Source organism: Triticum aestivum, chromosome 7B (assembly GCF_018294505.1).
Source record: "Triticum aestivum cultivar Chinese Spring chromosome 7B, IWGSC CS RefSeq v2.1, whole genome shotgun sequence".
NCBI lineage: Eukaryota > Viridiplantae > Streptophyta > Magnoliopsida > Poales > Poaceae > Triticum > Triticum aestivum.
The window spans coordinates 125,509,110-125,531,566 of NC_057813.1; the positions used below are offsets into that span (position 1 = coordinate 125,509,110).

General features: G+C 40.6%; 1 long non-coding RNA gene across 1 annotated transcript; it reads right to left on the minus strand.

Moving 5' to 3' along the window:
• Positions 1 to 689: 689 nt before the first annotated feature.
• Positions 690 to 3,926, minus strand: LOC123162821 (uncharacterized). The gene is made up of 2 exons (XR_006481482.1): positions 1,440 to 3,926; positions 690 to 1,235 (listed from the first exon to the last, which is right to left on the minus strand). It is a non-coding gene; the product is annotated as an uncharacterized lncRNA (long non-coding RNA).
• Between the last annotated feature and the right edge of the window lie 18,531 nt (positions 3,927 to 22,457).

Below are 22,457 nucleotides of genomic sequence, written 5' to 3' on the forward strand. Positions count from 1 at the left end.
GGCAGTGTCGCCTCCATCTCAGCCTTAGCTCCGTCTTACCTACTTCTCAGGCACATGTCTACTGACGCGGCTCAAAATTCCAGTCACCTGAAAAGCAGCCAGTAGGCATTTGGACTTCACTTTTATAAGAGAGAGAATTAGGAGTACATATCGACTGATCGTTACTCTCGATGGTGAGCATGTTATTGACTGTGAACCCATATTAGGCTATTTACACAGAGGAATGAAAAAAAACACGGAAACTGAACTATTATACAATACTTACCTTATCTAACAAAGATATAGAGAGATTGTAGAAAGGGATAGGATAGTTATTTTTTCAAGAGACTTGTTGTAAATTCCGTAACTTAAAAACTAAAAAGGGTGGTCAACATTCTGGTGCCGACTTCACTATCCCGACTGATTCCGTTATAGCAACATGATATTCCAAATTTTATCATGATCTCACATATGAGCTCAAAAATTAAAATAATCTACTCCCATATCCTAGCTCTAGGTAATACTAAGGTTACATTTTTTTATCCTACCAAAATTACATAAACCCTTCCTTTCTAAAAAGATTTAGCATCAGGACATGCGTGCGGTCCCCTTTTAAGATATTAATGTAAATCAATTGATTAACCAGCAATACTCCTATTCTTGGAAATTATAGAAGTTTATTGGATTTCGGAATTGATTTATCCAGTAAATTAAGATCAGTTCCAAATATATAATTCAACCAAAACATGATTTCACCACAACCGTAGTAATTAGAGCAGAAGGTCCTATCCAATCTATCACCCCTATACATACCACAAACTTCATTCAAAATACATACTGCCGAGTGCCGACTCAAAACCATCCAATACTCCTAGTCTTATACAGACTGCACACACTCGTAAACCAAACCCTCATTAAAACAATACATCAACCAGCTATACACCCAAATGTATGTACATATATTTGTACCAGCAATCTGTGATGCTCAAGACAGATCAGTGATTGCCCCCATCCTGAAGGAAGTGAACCAACTAAGTAGAGTTTGTTCTAGTTTTCCATTTAGGCTTGTGCACAGACCAGCTAATGTTGCTGCTCACCCGTGTGCAAAAAATGCTTCGCCTGAGCGGCAAAGGTGTGCTTGAATAAATATGAATCATGGCTTTGTTTTCAGCCTTCAGCTTGACTATAACTCTACTTATTCAGTTCGGAAAAGCTCCCGATTCCCCAAAAAAAGTGCACGTGCATGAAACAAGGATCTAGCAAAAAAACACTTAAATACAGTCAAATTCTGAAGAAAAAAAGGAATAAAAGTATGCAGAAGGAGCAACACATCTCTGTTTATAAGAAGTACACAAACCACATATTTCATATTTAGGAAAGGAAACCAAGATATAACCAAGAAAAAGAAAACATAGGATCCATAAACGTAAGTTTCTGTAAATTGATGAGGCAGCACTAACCTCATCAAAACTTTTCCCATCATGAATAGCCCGTTCGTGTCTCTCTTCATTGAGCCGTTTAAAGAGTTGTTCTTCTATATGATCGCTAAGCATGGCCCTTGGCAGATCTTTAGCCCCAAGAACAGAATTTTGTGGCAAAGGCATACGTAAGCCATGCTCGATCTCCCAAACACAGCACTTAGGGCAAGTTTAATCTGCTTCTTTGGAATCACCCCATTTGAAATTTAAAAGGGCACAAACCAGACGCTCCCAACGTTCACATTTGTCACACATTACACAACGTAGATTCAAGTATGAAGTTTATCCTTAGGAAATTGATTACCTTCCACCTGAATTGTGAACTATGAGTCTCATTGTAACACATGATACAGAAATTGTGACAAGTATCAGTAGCAGTAGCAGTATAGTATGCATTTCATTTTATCCAAGCAACACAAGGAGAACAATAAATTGGTGGAGGCTAAAAAAAGGTTCTCTACTTTGCAAAGCTTGCATATGTTATCATTTTCAGTGTATTCAATCACTTGATACTTTAGTACTTTAGCATTGCTCTGTCAAATGATCGAACATTATAAATAGTTTACACTTTGTAGTGCAATAAGCATATAACTGTTTAATATGCTTACACTATGAACAATGGTAATACCAGTGAAACATGTACATAGCTATGAACATGGATCGATCATTATTGTCATCAATGAAACTTATATAAGAAAATTGCAAACGGAACTTCTTGATAGAACATGTGCATGTCTAAAAATAGATCATTGTAGACTCATGGTTCATAGCTATGAAGCACCGGCGTTACGGATACGGCGATAAGGAAATGGGGATACGGTAATTTCAAGAAACAGTAATACAGCGGTATGGTGGGTATATATAAATAATTAATAAAATGGTACGTAAAGAAGAACAAATAATCTATGTGCGAGATGACATGAGATCAAAATACTGCCCCTTTGTTGCCTTCATGCCTCTTTTTATATCATCAATGACTGAATGATCATTAATTTTCTAGATCCTCATAATTGAATGTTGTGTATCTCTGGACTCACTCCCTGGCCAGCACAGCAACAACATCAGGAGGATAGCAACAGTAAGCAACAACATCAACAGGTCAGCAGCAGCAACAACAATGTCAGTATGAAACAAAGCATAGCTGCATACAAGATGCAAGCATTATACAAATATATACAGCAAAGCAGCAGCAGCAGCAGCAGGCCAGCAGCAACAAGCACCCAGTGACAAGCCAACAAGCACGCAGCTTCAAGCACAGACAACACACACACGCAGCCGGCAAGGCGGGAGGACGGAGGCATGGCCAGGCCAGACTTGGCTGAGTCCCTGTGCAAGATAACAAAGTGAGACCCTTTGCCGGTTCAAGTGCCAATTAGACCTTATATTTGTCCTAAAATTTCTTCAATGACTTCCTTTTGAGAATTTATAAACTCACGTGTTAATCTTCTCTTTCTTTCTTTTTCATGTTACAAATACTTTTGGGATGACATCTTAAAACACAAAGGCATGAAACTTGAAAAATCAAACCTGGAGGAGGGAGAGCGACCATGGCACAACACCACATAGGCGTGAAAGAAATCCAGCAACGAACGCTTGCCGACGGAGTAGTACTGCTATACAGGTCTTCTCTGAAATTAGTAGTACTGATTACTGACCCTGATTGATGTAACATGTATTGACCTTGATTGCCGGAATTAGTAGATAATGGAGTAGAGTAACCTTCTCTTGCTCTCTCAAGTGGAGCATATGGAGAATTAGTACAGCCCAAAAAGAAGTAAACCACAAATTAGATCGGATACAAAGCAAAGCAACCTGCTCCGCTTATAGAGGAGGATCTTTTACTGACCAATGCAAATTAGAGAGTAAATCATAGGGATCAACGAATCACTGATGGCTTGTTGATTGCTCGCACCGACTGCACATGCCCAGGCCAGGGCCTAACCAGAGGAGAGCAGTTACCTTGCCGGCGATGGTGCGGATTTCAAACCGGCAGGGGGAAGAGGGATCCACGCTGCCGCGCCGCGGGCTCGCGCGCGGCCTCGTTCGCCTCTCCGGCCGCCACACATGCGCCCACTTCGTCCTTTGGGAGGAGACCGGTACGGACGGAGAGGCGAGGAGGAGCGGGCGCCGCCGCGCCGTGGGCTTGCGTGCGGCCTCCATGGCCGACCCGAAAGAGCGCCACCACGCCTCCCCTTGCCTCCCGGCGGTGGCCGCACTCCTTCCCGGCTTCGGCTTCCAGTGCATGCCGCTCGGGCCGCTCTGGCGAAGAGCGCGCCGATGAGGGCGTTGTGCGGGCGGCGGGGAGAGTGCCCGATGAGGGCAGTTCGGTTGAGGATTGGGGGTTGCGTCATTGTGGGAGAAGGGAGGAGGCGGCGCTGTTTTCCTCGATCTGGGGAGAGAAAGAAGGATCGCGGAGGCAGAATCAGCCTGAAAATTAGGGAGCTGCGAGCGGAATCGAGGGCGCGATTGTTTCCCACGTGCGGGCGTGGGAACGGCAGAGTTTTCGTTCTCCCTGTTCTCTTGTTTAATAGTAGTGTAGACCAGTAAATGTGTGTCTTCCCTAAAGAAAAAACTAGTAAATATGTACTCCCTCAATTTTTATTTACTCTGCATATTAGAGTTGACTAAAGTCAAATGTTTAATCAAGTTTATAGAAAATAATATAGACATTTATCATAATAAATCTATATGATGTTGTTGATTTGTTATTGTATATCTTAATATTTTTGTTTATAAACTTGGTCAAAATTTGTAAAGCTTGACTTTGACCAAAGCTAATATGCGAACTAAATAAAAATGGAGGGAGTACATGCAATGTAGGTTGATATTAGACAGTCTATTAATTACACACATATAAAGCAGGGCAAAAGACTTTTTCGGTATTGTATTTGTATTGTAAATGCAAATATTTCTTAATATAAAAATGGTCAAACCATTTTCCCCTTAAAACAAAACTAATATGTGAAATAATATGAAACAAAGGAAGCAATTGATAAGCCTCACATAAAACTCGGTTGCGGTGTTGTGAAAACAAATGAGACAACCTATGTCCCTGGGCTACCCTCAACGGCCTCGTCGTCGGACATGACACATTTGCGATTTTGCGAAGGCGGGTGGATGGTAAATTGATGGTGGACATGTTGTACTGGTGGCTCGGACTGCTAGGTGGAGACTTGGGGTGCCAAATCAAGAAATAAGGGATCGAGTCACTCCCGCGCCTCCTCAGAGCTCAGTGCATTCTGGCCGTCCGATCCGTTTTTCTGATGCGATTCTAGCCGTCGGATCAAGCCTCTGGACGATCTGGGCCGTCGGATCAAAAAACGGCGCTGTAGCAATGAATAGTTACCATTTTTTCCCGGCCTCGCTCACTCGATGGCTTCGATCGGAACTCGCTGACTTGTAGGGTAGCACGCTGGCGGACCCACATGTCATTCTCTGTGGCTGGGACACGTCCCGTGCAGCCCGTCGGCGCGGTACAGCGATAAAAGATCTCATGCCACCGCCGAAATTCCCGTCCCCCGCCGAGGGCATTTTGGTTATTTCACATCTTAGGTCAACACTTGCCCTTTTCCGATTCGCTGCCTCCTCCCCAATGAGTGCAGGGTTCGATATCTCCTCATTTTCTCTCCTCCACGTCTCGAGAGAGAGCCGCCGCCGCCAATCATCCTCCCCGTCCGCCGCTGCCGCCAACCATCTGCAGCCGCACCATCATCCCCTCCCTGTTTCTCTCCTGTGGCTGAGCCAGCCATGGCAAGGAAGAAGCACAAGTCCTCTTCCTTCCTCCCTCACCCCCGATATGAATCCTCAGCCAGCCGCACGCATCCCATATGGTGCCGCCCAGCTCGCCGCCCTCGGCCGCCGAGCCATCGCGGGGCTCCTCGCGCAAGCGCACGACCTCCTCCAAGGCCGCGCCCGAGGCCGACCTGGAGTTCACGGTCACCAAAGAAAGGTAAGGTAAGGTAAGGGGAGGGGAGGGGAGGGGAGGGGAGGAGAGGGATCGAGCAACAAGGTGAGGCAGCGCCCAGATCCACAGGTCCACGACCGTCCTCGAGGTCGGCCATGGAGGTCCGGTCCGGCCCGACAGCAGCCATGGAAGGAGACACCCGAATCCGTAGCTCTCCAAGGACGCGCTAGCTGCAGGCCATCTCCGGCGAGCTCGTCCACGGATCTCCAACTATGGTGCGTGCACATGATCCCTGAACCCCTTGTCTGGCCGGTTTCTTCATCTCCCCTCCTTGTGATTCCTTGGTTTGTTTTGTGTGAAGTTGCTCCGATCTGGAAGAGGTGGTGGAGTTGTTGTTGTTGCTGCTACAGGTGGACGAGGCACGAGCCCTCATGGCTCCTCCCTCCTCCTCCCCCCATGACGTGGTGAGCTCCACCCCCTCTTCCTACCACCTGCACATATATCTTACCTAGACAATTTGATTGCAATTGTGGTTCTGGACACGACCTGGCAGTGATTGCTAATTTCAGTGTTTAAAAATTCAGTTCAATTCAGTCACGTTCTTTTTCTTTTGTGCGGAAATTCAGTCACGTTCAATGTTCAACTTTTAGAGTTAAGAAATTGTTGTTATGACCACTGTGATTTAGATGTTCAGAAATTCAGACAAGTAGTATGATGAAATGAGCCACCTTTTAACCCCCTACTAAACCTACTGTGAATGTGTAGAGAGCCAATGAAGGGAGGTGTGGACATTTTACCATGTTCATAGGAATAAATCAACATAAAATACATAGCTTGTAGATGGTTCGTCAACCACCATCAAATCCGAGTTGTAACTTTCTGGACTAAACTGAACTATGCAATTGACTCAAATAAAATTGAACCGTGCAATTGACTCAAAAATAAATAGAAAATATACTGTGGCTGTGTCTGCAGAATTACATTATGGAAAGATGTGTGTGTGGTTATCCCATCGCCGTCGGTTCCAACTTTGTCCATCATGTCGCTCTGATGAGAAAACCTCGTTCACGTTCATTAATAGGACAGAGTGCTGCGGAAGTATCTATGTTGAACAATTATAACAGTACCAAGTAAGTTTGTTCCAATTGCATTTGATGCAGAAGGCATGACACCGCCATCATGCGTCAGGTTTAGGTAGAAGGCACGTCACCGCCACGCTCTCCTCCACAACAATGCCACGCACCCGGTAATTATACATGCTTTCTCTTCATTCAAGTAATAATTCATTGCATTTGCATGTTTCCAGCAGCCATGTATAAAAAAAGCTTCAGCTTTGGGTGGTTGATTTAGCAACATCAATCATTAATTGTTCTTCTATATATGTTCTTAACTCTAACAACCTGTTTAGGCTCTTAGTTTATTATGTTCTTTGTTCTCGGTGGATCTCTGACTATTCTGGGTGGGCATGAATCTCTTCTTTGTTTCTTCATCTCCTCTGATTCTGATTCCTGTGTTTGTTTTATGTGCAGGTTGCTCCGATGAGGACAAGCTGCTTCTGCAGGTGGAATGGCCCTCATGGCTGCTCTACCTATTCCTTCTGCTACCCCCACACGTGGTGAGCCCCACCCGTTCTCTACCCCTGCAAATCTAATGTGATGTGCACAAAATACTTGCAATTGTTCTCAACACAAGAGCACGTCATGTATTGTTCTGTTCGAATGTGCAATTTCATTGCTTCTGTGCTTTTTTATGCTTGCTTCACAAGAGCCAAATCATGGATATAAACTGCGCTTCCTTTCAAGTTGAATAGTAATAATCACCATTTGGTTCCATTTTCTCCTCTGCATCCCAGTGTTCACTCTCTCATAGATGTCCATATATACACAATTCCGATCTCCTTTTTTCTGTGGCTCCATACAGCGAACATCAAAGCCGTCGATGCACTAAGGGCTCAATGTCGTGTCCGCCGGCTGAGCGGCAAGCCGGGGTTGGGCCTGCACACTGTCTATCAGCACCCTCCCGTCTCCATTCACGGATCTGCAGGTCAACCCCTCTTCTCCTCCTCCTATCCACGCATCTTCTTTTCCAGAGCTAGGTGTATGGTTGCATGGCAATTTGTGTTTTGGGGCTCACCATGTTCTGCTTGTCCGTGGTTGGCCAATGAGGCTTTCCTTTTCTGGTAAAGGCCAAATGTACTATTCTCTATGCATTATATTTTTGTAGTTCCTTTGTTTCCATGCTTGTTTTTTGATGGGGTGTAAATATATGCTTTTTGTTCCTTGTCTGGATTCAGGTAGGGCCTAACATTATTGTTCCTTTGTGCATGGAAATGTTGGTGGTTTTGTTCCTTTGTGTATGGAAGGGGCCTTGATTAGAATTTCTAACGTTTGAGTTGTAATTAGTGCTTTTGTTACACATGAAAACATATGGTTGTTTGTCCAATCACATATGAAAAAGAGAGGATTGTTTGTCCAACAATTTTCTTTCTCTGTGATAGTTTTACTAGAAATAAAGCATAGTCACTATTACATCCTATTTTATATCTTGTTGTGTCGTGATATCTGTATAGACTCTGTCTACGTCCTTTTGACATTCCAAGTTTTATTTTTCTATGGCATATATTTGACTCCTTTCCATGCCTTTTGGCTCTGAAATTTCCTCATGGTCTATATAGGGCACTAAAAACCACATATATTGTTATCTACAGAATGTACCATAAATCTCTATTTTACATGGAATTTTCTCCTCCTGGTATTAGGTTATATGGTTCAATAGCCACCGACCATAGAAGCGCGGGTCATGGCTCACGCCACTGTTTCGTCAGGGTCACCATCGCGTGGCCGTCGTCCTCGCGCTGTGAGCGCGCTCAGGTACTGCATCCCAACTTCCTCTCTCATGTTTCATAAATTTCAGGTTTCATATTTCCTTCCTGATCTTGGAGATGGCCATCTGTCCAATTTTTTACTTTTTGCACTGCTGCGTAAATCAGTGACTTTTGCTTCAATGTCTGGTCTAGGTAGCTATTTATCTTGCATCAATCTGTGTGTAGTTGAAGATTGTTGGTTCCATTAGCTTGAGTAGGTTGTCTTGAGCTCAATACTTAATTTTGTGGAAAATGTGTTCTGCAGATTAATAATTATATAGGAAAATGCATGCCCCAATTTAGGATTATTGTTACAGCTGTTGAATTGTTACAAGAAACTATTTCCGCTGTTTTGGTGCAATGATGTTGCTTTTTAGTATGCTTCCCGTATCTTGGTATCTTGGAATAATAAAGAGATAGATGTGGTGTACCAAGATTGTTCCTTGTTGTTAAGAGGGATACAAATATTATATAAGCATTTTTCTGATGCCTCCTAAAGCATATTTGGATATCCAGCAGAGTATATTGTCGCTTCCCTATTAGTAAAACGATTATGTTAGAAATTTGGTTGGCAACCCCTACATTTGGTTGATTGCTAGATGACCAGATTAATCATGTTTGCTGACACCCCTCGATTAAAAAATGTATATGCCAAGAACTATGGTAACTTATGCCTACCTAGAACTACATGAATTTTTTGTCTTGTTGCAGTGAACATTACCAAACTATTTCTAAAGGTGTTATAATCATGTTTTCTTTTGCGTTATCAACTTTTAACTTTTGTCATTTGCTAACACAATTATTTAGCATATTCACTATGTGAGTAGTAATAATAGGAGCTACTCATTTGCCGGATGACTAACACTATTCATAAGGGTTAGAAAAGGAACTGTATTTTTGTTGTGATGATTTTTGTATGGCGCACTCTATGGATTCTTTGTGTAACACATAATATCGATCAACAGGTGTTTACTACGCAGGGAGGAGCTGGGCGACAAGGCAGTCAGACCAAACTTTCTCTATCCATATATATGTAGTCTAATGTTATGCCATAGCCGAACCATATAAGTTTTGTGTACTGCTCTATCAATCTGGTCTTTTGGCATATTAGACTTCTATCCTTTCTAATGAACTTATTGTCATGGGCGATCATTATGACTGGATCGTATGGTATGAATCGGGTCTTTATGCTTTGTGATGAAATATCATATTATCCCGTTCACCAGTTTGGTTTTGTTTTGAGTAAAACGTATGAAAATACATGGCTTACAACCATGGATATATGTGATGATATACTTGATTAAGCATCATTTTAGATTTTCCGTGCTGGCAATGGGATGCATGGGGTAATTGAATGTTTTTTCTTCACTTTATTATTATCTGTTGGGACCGGCATCCTCGCGCCTTGGCTATATGCGATGTCTCACTGAAGGGGTCTACAGTAAATGGGCCGGCCCCAAACACGCACAGTAAATACAGGAAAAGGAGAGGAGAAAAGAAAGGTGAATGGGATTCGAAACTATGCCTCCTTATTGCGGGAGCACGCGGCTAGCCACTGGGCTACGCTCAGGTTTGTGATGGAGTAGTAGGGCGGTTTTTTTTACTTAAGTCGAAACGAGTTGGGTTTTCCATTGTTTCTTCTCCTTTTTTTTGTTTTCTTTGCTTTTCTTTTGTTTTTTACTAGTTTTTCTCTGTTTCCATTTGGTTTTTTCTTTTATTTCCTTTTTATTGCTTTTTCTTACTTCTTTCTTTATTATTTGTTTCATTTCTTTTTTCTTCTCTAGTTTTATTTTAAATTCAATTGTTTCATTAGTTTATTTTTTATTTGTTTTATTTTTTTATTTTCTTCGTTTCTTTTGGCTTTCCTTCTACATTATTTTTATATGTCGATAACATTTTTCTACAATATGTTTAAATTTTTTTAATAAATATTTAACATTTTTTATACATGGTCAACATTTTTATATACACATTTTAAACATTTTTCAAAAGTTTGATTGACATTTTTCAAATACAAGATGAACATGTTTTTAATACTTGGTCACCATTTTTCCTATACACACTTTTAAACATTTTCAAATGCTTGATTAACATTTTTCAATGCAAGATTAACATTTTCTAATACATGGCTAACATTTTTCTATGCACATTAAGCATTTGGAAAATGCTTGATTAACATTTTCTAAATGCAGTATTAATATTTTTTCTAAAGGCATTTAATATTTTTGAAATAGTTGATTAACATTTTCAAATATTTATTCAACAGTTTTTCCAAATGCTTTATTAACATTTTTATATACATGATAAAAAATTCATCATTTTTTTAATACATAGTCAACATTTTTTTCTATACACATTTAACATTTTTCAAATAATTGTTCAACACTTTTCAAATACTTGATACACACATTTATATACATGATCCAAAAAATTCTTTATTTTTTTCAATACATGGTCAAAAAAAAGTCGATACACATTTAACATTTTTTCAACATTTTTTTCAAATGCTTGATTAACATTTTTAAATACATGATCAAATTGTTGCATAGACATCTTTTATACATTTTTCGTATACGTGATAAGCTTTTTCTCTATACATATTCAACATTTTTCAAATGCTTGGTCAACATTTTTTAAATGTTTTTTCTAGAGCAATTTTTGTAATATATATAATATTTGGAGGTATAAATAAAAGGAAAAAAAGACAGAAATAAAACACAAACAGAAAACGTGAAGAACCAACAAAACAGAAAACAGGGCCTTTTTTTCCCGGGGCCGGCCCAATTCGGAGCACCAGCACTTTTGAGCTTTCTTCAGGATTTGGCTCGAACTGTTCGGCAGATTCCCACGCAACCTTCAGCGAGGGGTTCCCTCTGTCTCGCTTGTGCGAGACATAGGGGCGCCCCTTTTTTTCCTAGGGAAACCTACATTGTGGAGTAGCTTTTTGTGACAACTCTGTTTCGGTAATTGCTTTTGGCTCCTAGGTGCATATGCACCCATTGTTAAAATACACATTTTGAACAGTTATAAAATTCGAAACAAAAATCCCCCGTGTATATCCGAACATTTTATGTGTGTGCACAAGGTTTCAGTGAAAAACGACGTTTTTTGTGACTTGTGTAAAAAAGAAAATTTCTGATGCTTCATTCTAATTATTCATGAGGCATTTCTTTATCTTTTTTGCACAAGCCACAAAAACATCGTTTTTTACCGAAACCTTGTGAACGCACATAAAATGTCCAAATATACACGTGGGATTTTTGTTCCGAATTTTTCAACTTTTCAAAATGTGTATTTGGATAATGGGTGCATATGCACCTAGGAGCCAAAATTTGTTTGTGCTTCTTTGTCTATGTTAGGAGTAAATTAACGTCAAAATTAGGCTAATTAAGCAATTAGTATATTCCTTGGAATATCCTATGTACAGTTAGGATACTGCTTTGTCCATACGCTGTCTATTAGCGAACCGTCGCTGCGTCTCTTTGAATCAACGCAAATCATTGTAACCGACAATGTAAACATCTTTTTAAGCCATATAGATACCTGAACTCAACATCAATGAAAGTTGCTCCATTCACTTAAACTCTCTCTTATCTTCTCATGTTATCGTGCACGCATTGCTTTAGAATAGAGTATAGGCCAAGAAGAGGAAATAACTTTTATGGGAACAATCCGATAGAAAAAGAGTTATGTTTAGTGGATAGTGCTACCACCAACACAATTTTAACAGAAGCAAAATATTTCCAAACACTTACTAAGAGGAAGGAAAATGTTATGACCACTAGTCGAATGCCCGTGCGTTGCCACGGATACGAAATAAAATGTAGACATTATGATTATATATTTGTTTTAATTCAAAAATGTGTGCAGAAGATGGCAGTACATGATTTTCATTCATGTTCATTCGCTGCTTTGCTCCAAGTAAGCCTTTGTGTTTCATTAGGCACCATTTTCTTGCATGCAATGAAAGTGATATATTTCTCCCTTCCCTCTTGGCCCACCACCATTCTCTTCATCCACCCTTACTCTAGCATTGTTGGTGCTAGTCATGGACTCATAGCTGTTGTTCGTAATGGCTACACATATTCTTGCACTACTATATGCTTCTTGCCACATCTTGGACGCATATATGCTCGCATCAAATTCTGACCGAAACACCATGCAATTATAGTGCACAACTATGAAACCCAGGCAGAGAAGGCTTAATTTCAAAGGGTGTAAAATTGGGCTGGGTTTTTTGGATATCTTCTTGACGAACAAATCTGACAGTAGCCAAAGCGACCACTACAAAATAATTCATTTCCTCAATTTCACCCTTCACGTCTGCTCCTCTACTCTATTTTCACTCTCTTCGCTACAACAAATGATTCTCCATTATGACCTGACAACAAACAAGAGACATTAAATGAAACACGTTAAGATGAATGTCAACTCTGCCAACAAATATTTAGTGATATTGGGGCAATGATCAAATTCACCTCCAGCTCCAAACCAATCAAGGCATAAGGCAAAATTTAACAACGATACTAAAAATTACAAGCTGCAACAGGGATCGCTAGTTTCATCTCAGTCCCAATAGCCTCCAGCACCCAGCCGAAACAGACCAAGCAAACATCTTCTTCATCTCTGGTGGCTACAGAATAGCAAAAGGATAGAGCGCTATTGATTACATGGCTGTTTCAGCGAACTGCGACTTGAAAAATGATGTTATTCGCTCATGCTTCCTACTCTGCCAACTACGACCATATCGTACCCCTGAAATCACTTACTGTAGTGGAACTCCTTTTCTGTGACCACTTTGCAAGAGACAAAAATGTATTCTTCCTCCTTTTTTGTACTCCCCCATTATGTGTCACTATCTTCTTCAAACCCGGTTAACCTTCTAGTGATTCTCATAATCATCTGCTGATAGACACCTCAGTGATACTATAGCTAAAGATGTATGGATGTCGTTATAGACATATACAAATCCTCACTTTGGAATGGCATAGAGGTAGACATCAACACGTTGCAAGGAACAAAGTTTTCTACCCGAGAGAGAAGCAAACATATTTAAGATCGCTCATAACAAATGCCAGTAATTTCCGCGCCTTAAAATCAACAATGCGTCAGCGAATCATCTAGAAAGTTATATGCTCATTATATAGTGTTTCCTACAAACACACAACAATTCTTCGAGTATCATTGTTAGAGATGTGCTACTGTTAGTTGACATCAAATTAATACTAAGACATCTATAAATCCAAGTTCACATGATATTGTTGCCAGTTTATATCCAACAAATTTTAAAACCACAATACCAGATATCCTACTTTAAACATACTGAAGATTATGTTGTTTATTTCTTTCACTATTTTTATAACAAATAGTGATTTAGGAGAGAAATAAACAACATAATATTTTGTTGGAACTTTTGCAGTCGACGAAAAGCTTGATCATTACAACATAATGGTGCTGGATTGGAAGAAAAAGTTCACTTAATAGATCAAATGCGCCATGCATAGGAGTATCAAGGGCACACCAGAATCAACGAATAGCACGATGAAAATAATTAAACTTTTTTTATTCGTTCTCAGCTACTCAGAAAGGTGTGACAAGGTGTGGCAAAATGCCATTCAGTTTCACAAAGGCATGCATAGAGCTAGTGCTGACAAACTTTGGTGCCTTTTTCACACTTGCTTTCTGCATCTCCACTCTAGGATCAAAACACATTCCCAGTAAACATTTGGAATTTTAAGTTTGTCCGAGAAGGAGTAAACTCACTAAACTACAAATACAAGCACAAAGCATGTCCATATCTCCGTACAAAAGACATAATGCAGTACATGTATCAGTTTGGATACACATGCTTCAGTCAACTTGACCATGACTAACTCCATGGTCATTTTATCCTACAATTCAGCATGGCCAGAAGTGCACTCTTTTTAAACTATGTCAGCTCTCGCAGGAAAGGAAAAATCACTATGAACCTTTTTTTCCTAGCATTTTTTCCAAAAAAAGAGAGAGCTGGATTTCATCAATGGTCATGATTCTTCTCAGGATTATGGGACATATTAAACAGACAAGCTTCACATGGTAAAAAGCTCATAGAAAAGGGTATTAACATTTTATGTTTGCGAAAACCGATTCAGATTGCAAATTATAATGTGAACCTTTCGTGAAGCAACGTGATCAGCACTTCATGAGCTGCAGCTAAATCATGTATGGTGTTTTGTGTCCTTCATAAATCAGTCTATAATTCTGCCCAGTAAATTTTAACACCATTTGGTAGATCATGCAGGAGAAAAATTGCAAGAGTACAGTAAAGTTAGGCCATAATTCTGCCCAGTAAAGTTAGACCATAATTTTGCAGAACAGTGCAGTATTACTAAAGAATTAGGCACCCCATAACTAAACAGAAAACACAGACCAAACCAGAAAGAGACAACTAAAGAGGCACATACCTAGCATAATGTACTGACATTGTAGTTACAGAAGCATAATTGTATAAACTTGGGCTTTGGCAAGATAACAACAGGTATGCCCATTGAGAAAAACATGTAGCAAGCTTCCAATCTACCACCAAGCATCACATTTAATTGGCACATTAAAATTCTTTGGAGCTATACCAAGGATAATCACGTCCCTGTCTAGCGTCTACCCAGTTTCAGTAAATTAAAACAGGCTGATCGTTACGGTCCTGTATGTTCTCACCTGGACCAAATCCCATCATGTTTTTGTATGGAGGACGATGCAAAAATGCAGGACAGGGAAACACAAGTTATATTTGAGTAGCAATGTTATAAAAATGTGCTCAGGAGAGAGAAACAAATAAACCTAATTTTGGCTATCCAGTACAGACAATATTTAAGGGTAATTACTAATTTCATGTCCCATAGGTATTATACCGCATAGTATGAAGAAACAAAGTCAAGCACTTACGAGAACCTTTGGTGCAGTGAAATTTTGAGTGGGAGCCTGTATTAATACAGTTTTGTACCATCCAAATTACAGCCCCATAAATCAGCTCCAGCCGACACACACCTTTGCTTCCACAGCTCATGCATAACCACATACCTGGGGATTCAAATCAACCTACAAGAATATTAATCCATTAGAACTTCATGCGAAAAAAGAAGAAAATTAGTCAGATCCAAGATGACACCAAACCGAATTGGTTAGGATGTGTGTCGATGCTTGGTGGCTTCGCCCGCCATCACCGAGCTATCAAAATCACAAGAGGAAAATATGTACTGGCTACTGCTCGCATTTCACAAACACATCATATTACAATCACATGCCTCATTTGGACACCATATAATAATCATATACATCATTGTTGTATCAATAGAAAAAAACATATAGAATACTTTTCACCATGTACACTGTGACCGTAAAATATAGAATATTTCCTGTACTATTTTATACTGAACCGTGAGTACAAGGGTTGGATCATGAGTTATCTAAAGAGTGGGAAAGATTGCGTACATGCAAGTAACTCAAAACGCCCATGAAAGTAAATCAGATCAGCACAAAAACAGAACCAAATCAAGCATAGAAGCAAGAGAGAAAGGGATTTCGTCCTACCACCAGATCGGAGGAAGTCGAGCCGTCGCCTCGCAGTCGAGGATGGATCGACAGCCTTCCGTCCAGGTCGGCCCACGCGGAAGGGGACAACGACGGCGCGCCGGCTCGTCGTTGGTGGCACACCAGCGAAGGCGTCGCGTACCCGAACCCAGCAGCAGCATGCACTGCCGGTGCCGCAACGGCACGGAGAGCAGGTGTGCGGAGGAGCTCGGCACCATATCAAGGAGAACGGAGAGTGGGAGAGCAGATCGGTGTGGCAGCTTGAGAGCAGATCGGCGGCTGCGGCTGCGAAGAAGTACGGGGTGGGAGAGACGGACGTGGTGTGCGTGGGCTTCGGGTGGATAGATCGTGGGCAAAAGCGCCTATTGAACACGAAAAAAGCAGGGGCGATCGTGTGCTGGTTTTGCTGCGTAGATCGTGCGACGGGAGGTTGAACCATTGTTTTTTTTCTTTGCCCATGTTGTGTGTAGACCGTACGAGGTGGGGAGGAAGATGTTGATTGAACCGCTTGGTTCCCTTGTTTACTTGCCTCTGGTTTTCTGAGGGATTAAAAAAACGGTGGGAGGACGTGGGTGGGAAAGCTAGCGATAGGAGGGGGCCTCGATGGAGGTCGAACCATCACGACGTTCCTCCTTTAATAGTAGAGATAACTAGAAATAACAAAGCAATTATTGGTTCAAGAAGAGCCACATTCCCACTGCATATGGGTACTATTATCGTAATTCATAATGCACTATTATATCCTGAAACTACACGTGCCCTTATAAGTTTCAAACATAGCCGATCTAACAATTTCCATCTAAAAACAGTAGAGGTGCATAACAAAGAATAATTGCTTTTAACAAAAAGCAACAGATATGAGGAACAAACTCTAAAAAAATTCCTTCATTTTCATTCGGATTATCCTTTACATACATAAAACATGTACCTTATGTTGCATATAAAATAATTATTCAAAATCTTGATAAATTCAAGACTTGGCATGATCGCCTTGGTTATCCTGGCATAGGTATGATGAGAAAAATTATAAGTAATGTTGTTGGTCATAATTTACCAATTAAAGGATTTCCCAAATCATCAGATTTTGTATGTAGCGCCTATGCTACCAGGAAATTAATTATTAAGCTATCGTACTTTAAAGTTAAAGTTGAGTCACTTAATTTTCTTGAAATAATTCAAGGAGATATATGTGGTCACATAAAACCTCTATCTGGACTATTTAGTTATGTCATGGTGCTAATCGATGCATCTACTAGATGGTCACATGTGTATCTATTATCCACGTGTAACCATGCCCTTGCCAAATTAATTGTTTGAATTATCAAAATTGAGAGCGAATCATCCTGAACACGGGATAAAAACAATAAGAATGGACAATGTTGCTGAATTTAGTTCACGTGCATTTAATGATTATTGTATGGCTTTAGGAATTCATCTAGAACATTCAGTACCCTATGTTCATACTCAAAATGGAATGGCTAAATCTATAATCAAAGGTGTAAAATTAATTGCTAGACCACTATTATAGATTTGCAATTTACCAACTTCTTGTTGGGGACATGCGGTTTTACACGTCGTAGATCTGATCCAAGTTAGACCAACCGCATACCATGAAACTTTCCCATTTCAAAACGTACGTGGAAATCAGCCAAGTATTTCCAATTTGCAAAAATTTGCTTGCGTTGTATACGTACCAATATCACCACCGCAGTGTACCTCTATGGGCCCCAAAAAATTAGGAACCTATGTGGGATATAATTCTCTGTCAATTATAAAATATTTAGAACCCCTAACAGGGGACCTGTTCACAGCCCGATATGCTGATTCAATTTTTGGTGAGCACCATTTCCCGACATTAGGGGGCATAAACAAGCCACAAAAAATGTCAGAAAATAGATTGGAATGTTACGGGCATTCAGTCCTTAGATCCACGTACTAAAGAATTTGAATCTGAAGTTCTGAATATTATAGATTTGCAACACGTTGCAATAACCTGCCAGACACATTTACTGATCACAAAGGTGTCACTAAATCTTATACCACTGTACTTAATGCACCAGAGCGAGTAGAGGTACCAAATAAAACTACTGAACTTCCAATTGCAAATAAAAAGGAGAGAAATCTTGTCACCGGAAAAAAGGCTTCTCTAAAGCCTCCGCGGAAACAAAGAAAATCAAAATCGATGACAGTAAATGTAAATCAACCTCAAGTTGATGGACACCAAATAGATGTTCAACATCAAGAACCCAACATAATTGTGCGCACAAATTATAATATTGGGATATCAAAACAATCAGACACCATTGTTATGGGAAATCGAATGATGCATGAAGAAATTAATGAAATATCCATAAATTATATTGATTCAGGAGAAACATACAGTAGAAACTCTACAGTTGTCGACATAGATTTCTCCCCAAAACTTGCTGAAACCCTTCAACTGGATCCAGAGCCAAAATCTATGAAAAAGTGCCTCAAGCGCTCGGATTGGCCTAAATGGAATGTAACATCACAAAATTCTAAATTTTGGAATGTTATATTAAAAAAAGTTGTTTTTTTGCTTGATTATTGTGTGAATGATTGTGTGAATTTGAGTAGAATTTGAAACATTTTGAAAGTTGAATGAGAGGGAATAAAAGAACTTTCCCAAACTTTCATCTTTGCATTTGGTTCCATGAATTCAAATTCATTTCATCATAAAACCCTAGAGTGAAGATGATATGACTTCTTCCATTTAAAAAAAGAAAATGGGATTTGAAAAGATTTGAATTCCATTTGGAAAAATTTCAAATTCAGAGGCTTTATGCAACTCAACGAGTTTCATGGGAGAAGATAAAATGACTTATTCAAATTTTAAGAAAGAGAGTTGGAAGTTTCAAAGAAACCATTTTGAAAATCACTTTGAAGTTATTTAAAACCCACTTCCATTTTGAAGTTATTTGAATTTCCAAATTTCAAATTCTCTAAAAGTTATTCAAAATGACAGAAGTAATATGACACTTCAAAATTCAGAGGCATCTGAAATATATTTGAATTATAAAAAAACAAAAAATATTTGAAAGTGGTTTGAAATTCAAATTCAAAACCACTTAGGAGTTTTTTGGGTTTTATTCGAATTATTTTTCTCCTAAAAATGAATATATGGAAATAAGGGTAAAATGATTCCCTTCAATGAAAAATTGGGAGAAAATAAATTTGAAATTATTTTGGTACTTTAAAAATTAGTTTTTATTTATTTTAAATGCAATAGTAGCACTAATTGCATTATTTGAATTTTTACAGATTTTATTTGACTTTGAAAAATAGGTCATGTTGTAGGAATTTTTATTCTGAACATTTTGATATAATATATGCCTAAGTACTATTCTATTTTCCTTTTCTTTATTCTCTTTTTTCTGTATGTGTTTTAGAAACAAAAATAGGCTGAAGCTCAATAGCACCATGGCCCATCTCCCTTGCTCTCTCTCGCAGCCCACTCGCACACGCGCGCATCCGAATCCATTCGGATCGAGCGACCGATCCCTTTCCCCCTTTTCATCATTCGCTGATAGTGGGTCCTAGCCCCGCCGATCTCCCGCGCGATTACCCACCTCCATCCCTTTCCATAGCTCGTCAGAGCTCTATCGCGACAACAAATCCCTTTCCAGATCTCCCGTGTCTCGCCACCGACCCCTTCCACAAGACCCCCTTGGCTATAAAAGCCGAGCCCTCGCTCCTTTCCGTGCAAAACCCCCAACCCTAAACCTCTCTTGCCCTCGCTATCGCTCGCCTGAGCCACCGCATTGTCGCCACGCCATTGTCGGCGTCCTGCTCGCCTCGGCCATCCCCGAACCTCACTGCGTCACCTTTGTCGTCGCCCGCACCTCCCCGACCACTTCTCGGATCTCGAGGACCACCGAAGGCCCCTCCCGCAACAAGCTCGAGCCGCCGTCAAATGTCACCCTTGCCGCCCAATGTGAGTCGCAGGAGCCCTCTCGCCCGTTAGATCTCGTGTAGACGGCCATGATTAGATCACTTAAAGGCGTGAACCTTTTCCTTTAAATGTCGGTCGTTCACCGTAGTTCACGTGCGCACCCCCCCTACACACACACACTAGGCCATTCAGGAGCTGCCACGTGGCCCTTAGCCGACGCGTCGAAATTTTCCTTTTTTTATTTTCTTTTAGTTTTTCAGAAATAGTTCTGATTTTAGAATTTGAATATCTTTTAGGTTTTATAATATTTTTTAGTGATTCTTTTTGCATTAGATTCAAAATTTTCATCTGGTCCCGTGGATTCAATTTGAGCCAAGTTTGAAAAGTTGAAAATTTTGAATTTGATGAAATTTGGTCAAACCACTATTTTGCTTATATCTTGAGTTCGAAAATAGATTTTAAATTTATTATTTTTGCTCCTGGTGACTTGTGGAATTGTTTGGCAGTAGAATTAATTTGAGTATTTTTTAGAATAATTCAAAATAGGGTTTTAGCAAAAACAGTAATGTTTTGGCTTTGTTTTTGTTTTACTTTTATTCTTTTCTTTTTTAACTATTTTAAATTATTTCTTGTTGTCACTTTTGACAAAAAAATTATGTTAAACTTGAGTAGACACTTTTTGTAGTTATTTACAAAATTGTTTTTGTTTCTGTTTGGTATAAAAAACTTGTATAGGTCATAAATATGGTTTTATAAAAGCTTTTAAAGTGTTTCTTTTTGCTGGTTAAAACCTTAGAAAATTTCCTTCTTTTAACTTAGTTGTTTAGTATTTTCTTTTTTGTTAATTTATTACTTTAGATTTTTATGTTCTATTAAGTTTTAATTGTGGCAAGAACTATTTTGTGTTATGTAGTCTAAGTCATAGGGCTTCTCTTTATAGTTTTCTTTTTAGTGTTTCTTGAAATTTTCTTTGGATTTTATTTGAGTTTTTATTATTTATTTCTTTGTTGTTTTATTTATTGATTGTTATTTTGATTGCTAGTATTGTTTGCTAGAATGATTGCTTATATGAATGCAATGTTTGTTTAACATAGTTTTCCATCGGAGAGTGACGAATAGTTCTATCAAGTTTTCTGAGAGCGTTATAATCTTCATCAAGTAATACCAGGTGTCGGTGTCAAAACCGGCGGATCTCGGGTAGGGGGTGCCGAACTGTGCGTCTAGGCGGATGGTAACATGAGACAAGGGACACGATGTTTTACCCAGGTTCGGGCCCTCTTGATGGAGGTAAAACCCTACGTCCTGCTCGATTGATATTGATATTGTCTATGTTTACAAGAGTGGATCTACCACGAGATCAAGGAGGCTAAACCCTAGAAGCTAGCCTATGGTATGATTGTAATGGTTGTTGTCGTGTCCTACGGACTAGAGCCATCCGGTTTATATAGACACCAGAGAGGGCTAGGGTTACATAGAGTCGGTTACAATGGTAGGAGATCTACATATCCGTATCGCCAAGCTTGCCTTCCACGCCAAGGAAAGTCCCATCCGGACATGGGACGAAGTCTTCAATCTTGTATCTTCATAGTCTTGGAGTCCGGTCGATGATGATAGTCCGGCCGATGATAGTTCGGCCGATGATGGTAGTCCGGCTATCCGGACACCCCCTAATCCGGGACTCCCTCAGTAGCCCCCGAACCAGGCTTCAATGACGATAAGTCCAACATGTGTGTAGTCTTCGGTGTTGCAAGGCGGGTTCTCCTTCAAGTTCTATGTACCTGCCGAACAGTGTCGGGCTTCCTCATCAATGTTGCGCATCTTGGCTTCCACGCCCAATAATGGCCTTCTTCCACGCGTTGCGCGAATGTGAAAAGCCAGGGTGTCTTTTATGTTTTACCCCCTAGTTGTGCGAATAATCCGCCTATAAGGGAGGCAAGAATCCAGATCCAAATCACCATCTTCCTCCCGCGAATACTCATCGGATCGCTTTCGACCAAGAATCCATTCCATCATGGACCGTCAACACGGCTCCTCTTCTCGCGCTCCCAGCCCTTTGCCAGGAGATTGGAGGAGATGCTCTGTTCCGCACAACGAGCTGGTGAAGCTCCAAGCGGGGGGATATCTCCCTCCGGCCTTCATGGTTCCGGTTCGAGCCGGGCTGGCCACCTACAAAGGTGGGAAGCAAGCGGAGGTTACCCCAAATCCCAACAAAGGGGAGCGGGTATGCTTCGTCCCCTATCTGATAAGGGGGCTCGGATTTCCTGTACATCCATTCCTCTGCGGGCTCCTGGAGTTCTACGGACTCCAGCTTCATCACCTCACGCCCGCCTCAATCCTGCATATTGCGGGTTACGTAGCTCTTTGCGAGCTATTCCTGGGCGTCGAGCCCCATTTCGCGCTGTGGAAGAGGTTGTTCTGCCTTGTACCCCGTTCTCACGAGGGGTCCATATATCAAGTGGGCGGCGCCGAAATATGGCGCATTGCCGGGACCGGATATCCATCCGGAACCCCTAAGAAGGCGTCCGAAGACTGGCCTTCGGAATGGTTTTATATAGAAGACGCTCCGCTGCCGGACCCTGTTCGGATCGGCCTCCCGGAGTTCAGCAATGCTCCTCTGAAGAAACGCCTTAGTTGGCGTCCGCGGAGCCCCCAACTGGAGGAAGACAAGAGCGTCCATTATTTGATGGGCCGAATAAGGTTACTGGCCCATGCCGGGTTGACCATGATTGGAGTCATGGCGACATGCATTATGCG